Source organism: Phyllobates terribilis, unplaced genomic scaffold (genome assembly GCF_046119375.1).
Source record: "Phyllobates terribilis strain yellow unplaced genomic scaffold, ASM4611937v1 Scaffold_13__5_contigs__length_258822181, whole genome shotgun sequence".
Lineage (NCBI taxonomy): Eukaryota > Metazoa > Chordata > Amphibia > Anura > Dendrobatidae > Phyllobates > Phyllobates terribilis.
The window spans coordinates 124,545,342-124,551,697 of NW_027362773.1; positions in this window are offsets into that span (position 1 = coordinate 124,545,342).

Sequence of the window (6,356 nt, forward strand, 5' to 3'; positions counted from 1 at the left end):
GCAAAATACTGGCCCCCATATAATGCTCCATGCAGAATACTGGCCCCCATATAATGCTCCATGCAGAATATTGGTCCCCATATAATAATCCATGCAGAATACTGGCCGCCATATAATGCTCCATGCAGAATACTGGCCCCCATATAATGCTCCATGCTGTATGGGCCCAATATAATGCTCCATGCAAAATACTGGCCCCCATATAATGCTCCATGCTGTATGGGCTCCATATAATGCTAACTGCAGAATACTGGCCCCCATATAATGCTCCATGCTCTATGGGCCCTATATAATGCTAAATAGAGAATACAGGGCCCCATATAATGCTCCATACAGAACACTGGCCCCTATATAATGCTCAATGCAAAATACTGGCCCCCATATAATGCTCCATGCAGAATACTGGCCCCCATTTAATGCTCCATACAGAATACTGGCCCCCATATAAAGCTCCATGCAGAATCCTGGCCCCCATATAATGCTCCAAACAGAATACTAGCCCACATGTAAAGCTCCATGCAGAATACTGGCCCCCATATAATACTCCATACAGAATACTGGACCCCATATAATGCTCCATGCAGAATACTAGCCCCATATAATGCTCCATGCAGAATACTGGCCCCCATATAATACCCCATACAGATTAATGGCCCCCATACAATGCTCCATACAGAATACTGGCCCCCATATAATGTTCCATTCAGAATACTGGCCACCATATTATGCTCCACACAGAATACTGGCCCCCATACAATGCTACACACAGAATACTGGCACCCATATAATGCTCCATTCAGTACACAGGTTCCCATTAAACACTCAACGCAGAATACTGGTCCCCATATAATGCTCCATGCAGAATACTGACCCCTATATAATGCTCCATGCTGTATAGACCCATATAAGGCTCCATGCACAATACTGGCCCCCATATAAAGCTCCATGCAGAAGACAGGCCCCCATATAATGCACCATGCAAAATACTAGCCCCTATATAATGCCCTATATAGATTACTGGCCCCCACATAATGCTCCATACAGAATACTGGACCCCATATAAAGCTCCATGCAGAATACTGGCCCCCATAAAATGCTCGATGCAGAATATAGACCCCCATATAATGCTCAATTCTGTATGGGGCCCATATCATGCTATATGCAGAAAAATGGCCACCATATAATGCTCCATTCAGTATACTGGCCCCCATATAATGCTCCATGCTGTATGGGCCCCATATCATGCTATATGCAGAAAAATGGCCGCCATATAATGCTCCATTCAGTATACTGGCCCCCATATAATGCTCCATGCTGTTTGGGCCCCATGTAATGCTCCATGCAGAATACTGGCCCCCATATAATGTTTCATACAGAATACAGGCCCCCATATAATGCTCCATACAGAATACTGGCCCCCACATAATGCTCCATGCAGAAAACTGGCCTCCATATAATGCTCAATACAGAATACTGGCTCCCATATAATGCTCCATGCTGTATGGGCCCCATATAATGCTCCTTGCTGAATACTGGCCCACATATAATGTTCCCTGCTGTTTGGGCCCCATATAATGCTCCATGCAGAATACTGGCTCCCATATAATATTCCATTCTATATGGGCCCCATATAATGCTCCATGCAGAATACTGGCCCCCATATAATGCTCCATGCAGAATACTGGCCCCCATATAATGCTCCATGCAGAATATTGGTCCCCATATAATAATCCATGCAGAATACTGGCCGCCATATAATGCTCCATGCAGAATACTGGCCCCCATATAATGCTCCATGCTGTATGGGCCCAATATAATGCTCCATGCAAAATACTGGCCCCCATATAATGCTCCATGCTGTATGGGCTCCATATAATGCTAACTGCAGAATACTGGCCCCCATATAATGCTCCATGCTCTATGGGCCCTATATAATGCTAAATAGAGAATACAGGGCCCCATATAATGCTCCATACAGAACACTGGCCCCTATATAATGCTCAATGCAAAATACTGGCCCCCATATAATGCTCCATGCAGAATACTGGCCCCCATTTAATGCTCCATACAGAATACTGGCCCCCATATAAAGCTCCATGCAGAATCCTGGCCCCATATAATGCTCCAAACAGAATACTAGCCCACATGTAAAGCTCCATGCAGAATACTGGCCCCCATATAATACTCCATACAAAATACTGGACCCCATATAATGCTCCATGCAGAATACTATCCCCATATAATGCTCCATGCAGATTACTGGCCCCCATATTATGCTCCATACTGTGCAATGCACCCCATATAATGCTCCATGCTGTATGGGCCTCTATAATGCTACATTCAGAATACTGGCCCCCATATAATGCTCCATGCTGTATGGGCCACATATAATAATGCTCCATGAAGAATACTGGCCCCCATATAATGCTCCATACAGAATACTGGCTCCCATATAATGCTACATGCAGAATACTGGCCCTAATATAATGCTCCATTCAGTATACTAGCCCCCATATGATACTCCATGCTGTATGGGCCCCATATAATGCTCCATTAAGTACACTGGCCCCCATATAATGCTCCATGCTGTATCGGGCCCCATAAAAAGCTCCATGCAGAAAACTGGCCCCATATAATGCTCCATTCAGTATACTGGCCCCCGTATAATGGTCCATGCTGTATGGGCCCGTATAATGCTCCATGCAGAATACTGGCCCCCATATAATACCCCATACAGATTACTGGCCCCCATACAATGCTCCATACGAATACTGGCCGCCATATAATGTTCCATGTAGAAAACTGGCCACCATATAATGCTCCATACAGAATACTGGCCCCCATACAATGCTCCACACAGAATACTGGCACCCATATAATGTTCCACTCAGTATACAGATTCCCATTAAACGCTCAACGCAGAATACTGGTCCCCATATAATGCTCCATGCAGAATACTGACCCCTACATAATGCTCCATGCTGTATAGACCCATATAAGGCTCCATGCACAATACTGGCCCCCATATAAAGCTCCATGCAGAAGACAGGCCCCCATAAAATGCAACATGCGAAATACTGGCCCCTATATAATGCCCTATACAGATTACTGGCCCCCATATAATGCTCCATACAGAATACTGGACCCCATAAAAAGCTCCATGCAGAATACTGGCCCCCATAAAATGCTCGATGCAGAATACAGACCCCCATATAATACTCCATTCTGTATGGGCCCCATATCATGCTATATGCAGAAAAATGGCCACCATATAATGCTCCATTCAGTATACTGGCCCCCATATAATGCTCCAAGCTGTATGGGACCCATATAATTCTCCATGCAGAATACTGGCCCCCATATAATGTTTCATACAGAATACAGGCCCCCATATAATGTTCCATACAGAATACTGGCCCCCATATAATGCTCCATGCAGAATACTGGCCCCCATATAATGCTCAATACAGAATACTGGCTCCCATATAATGCTCCATGCTGTATGGTCCCCATATAATGCTCCATGCTGAATACTGGCCCACATATAATGTTCCCTTCTGTATGGGCCCCATATAATGCTCCATGCAGAATAATGGCTCCCATATAATATTCCATGCTGTATGGTCCCCATATAATGCTCCATGCAGAATACTGGCCCCCATATAATGCTCCGTGCAGAATACTGGCCCCCATATAATGCTCCATGCAGAATATTGGTCCCCATATAATGCTCCATGCAGAAAACTGGCCGCCATATAATGCTCCATGCAGAATACTGGCCCCCATATAATGCTCCATGCTGTATGGGCCCCATATAATGCTCCACGCAAAATACTGGCCCCCATATAATGCTCCATGCTGTATGGGCTCCATATAATGCTCCTTGCAGTATACTGGCCCCCATATAATGCTCCATGCTCTATGGGCCTATATAATGCTAAATAGAGAATACAGGACCCCATATAATGCTTCATACAGAATACTGGTCCCTATATAATGCTCAATGCAAAATACTGATCCCCATATAATGCTCCATGCAGAATACTGGCCACCATTTAATGCTTCATACAGAATACTGGCCCCCATATAAAGCTCCATGCAGAATCCTGGCCCCCATATAATGCTCCAAACAGAATACTAGACCCCATGTAAAGCTCCATGCAGAATACTGGCCCCCATATAATACTCCATACAGAATACTGGCTCCCATATAATGCTCCATGCAGAATACTAGCCCCCATATAATGCTTCATACAGAATACTGGCCCCCATATAATGTTCGATGCAGATCACTGGTCCCCAAATAATACCCCATACAGATTACTGGCCCCCATACAATGCTACATACAGAATACTGGCCCCCATATAATGTTCCATGCAGAATACTGGCCACATATAATGCTCCACACAGAATACTGGCCCCCATACAATGCTCCACACAGAATACTGGCACCCATATAATGCTCCATTCAGTACACATTCCCATTAAACGCTCAACGCAGAATACTGGTCCCCATATAATGCTCCATGCAGAATACTGACCCCTATATAATGCTCCATGCTGTATAGACCCATATAAGGCTCCATGCAAAATACTGGCCCCCATATAAAGCTCCATGCAGAAGACAGGCCCCCATATAATGCACCATGCAAAATACTAGCCCCTATATAATGCCCTATACAGATTACTGGCCCCCATATAATGCTCCATACAGAATACTGGACCCCATATTAAGCTCCATGCAGAATACTGGCCCCCATAAAATGCTCGATGCAGAATATAGACCCCCATATAATGCTCCATTCTGTATGGGCCCCATATCATGCTATATGCAGAAAAATAGCCGCCATAAAATGCTCCATTCAGTATACTGGCCCCCATATAATGCTCCATGCTGTATGGGCCCCATATACTGCTCCATACAGAATACTGGCCCCACATAATGCTCCATGCAGAATACTGGCCCCCATATAATACTCCATGTAGAATATTGGTCCCCATATCATGCTCCATGCAGAATACTGGCTGCCATATAATGCTCCATGCAGAATACTGGCCCCCATATAATGCTCCATACTGTATGGGCCCCATATAATCCTCCATGCAAAATACTGGCCCTCATATAATGCTCCATGTTGTATGGGCCCCATGTAATGCTCCATGCAGAATATTGGCCCCCATATAAGGCTCCATGCTCTATGGGCCCTTTATAATGCTAAATAGAGAATACAGGACCCCATATAATGCTCCATACAGAATAATGGCCTCTATATAACTCTCCATGCAGAATACTGGCCCCCATATAATAGTCCATGCAGAATACTGGCCCCCATTTAATGCTCCATACAGAATACTGGCCCCCATATAATGCTCCATGCAGAATACTGGCCCCCATATAATGCTCCATACAGAATACTGGCCCCCATATAATGCTCCATGCAGAATACTGGCCCCGATATAATGCTCCATACAGAATACTGGCCCCAATATCATGTTCCATGCAGAATACTAGCCGCCATATAATTCTCCATGCAGAATACTGGCCCCCATATTATGCTCCATACAAAATAATGCACCCCATATAATGCTCCATGCTGTATGGGCCCATATAATGCTACATTCAGAATACTGGCCCCCATATAATGCTCCATTAAGTATACTGGTCCCAATATTATGTTTCATGCTGTATGGGCCACATTTAATAATTCTCCATGCAGAATACTGGCCCCCCTATAATGCTCCATACAGAGTAATGGCCCATACATAATGCTCCATACAGAATATTGGCCCCCATATAATGCTACATGCAGAATACTGTCCCCGATGTAATGCTCTATTCAGTATACTAGCACCCACATAATGCTCCATTCTATATGGGCCCCATACAATGCTCCATGCAGAATACTGGCCCCCATATAATGCTCCATGTTGTATAGGCCCATATAATGCTACATGCAGAATACTGGCCCCCATATAATGATCCATTCAGTATACGGGCCCCAATATAATGCTCCATGCTGTATGGGCCCCATATAATGCTCCATGCAGAATACTGACCCACATATAATGCTCAATGCTGCATGGGCCCCATATAATGCTCCATGAAGAATACTGACCCCATATAATGCTGCATACAGAATACTGGCCCCCATATAATGCTCCATACAGAATACTGGCCCCCATTTAATGCTCCATGCAGAATACTGGCCCCCATATAATGCTTCATCCAGAATACTAGCCCCCATATAATGCTCCATGCAGAATACTGGCCCCCATATAATGCTTCATGCAGAATACTGGCCCGCATATGATGCTCCATGCACAATACTGGCCCCCATATAATGCTACATGCAGA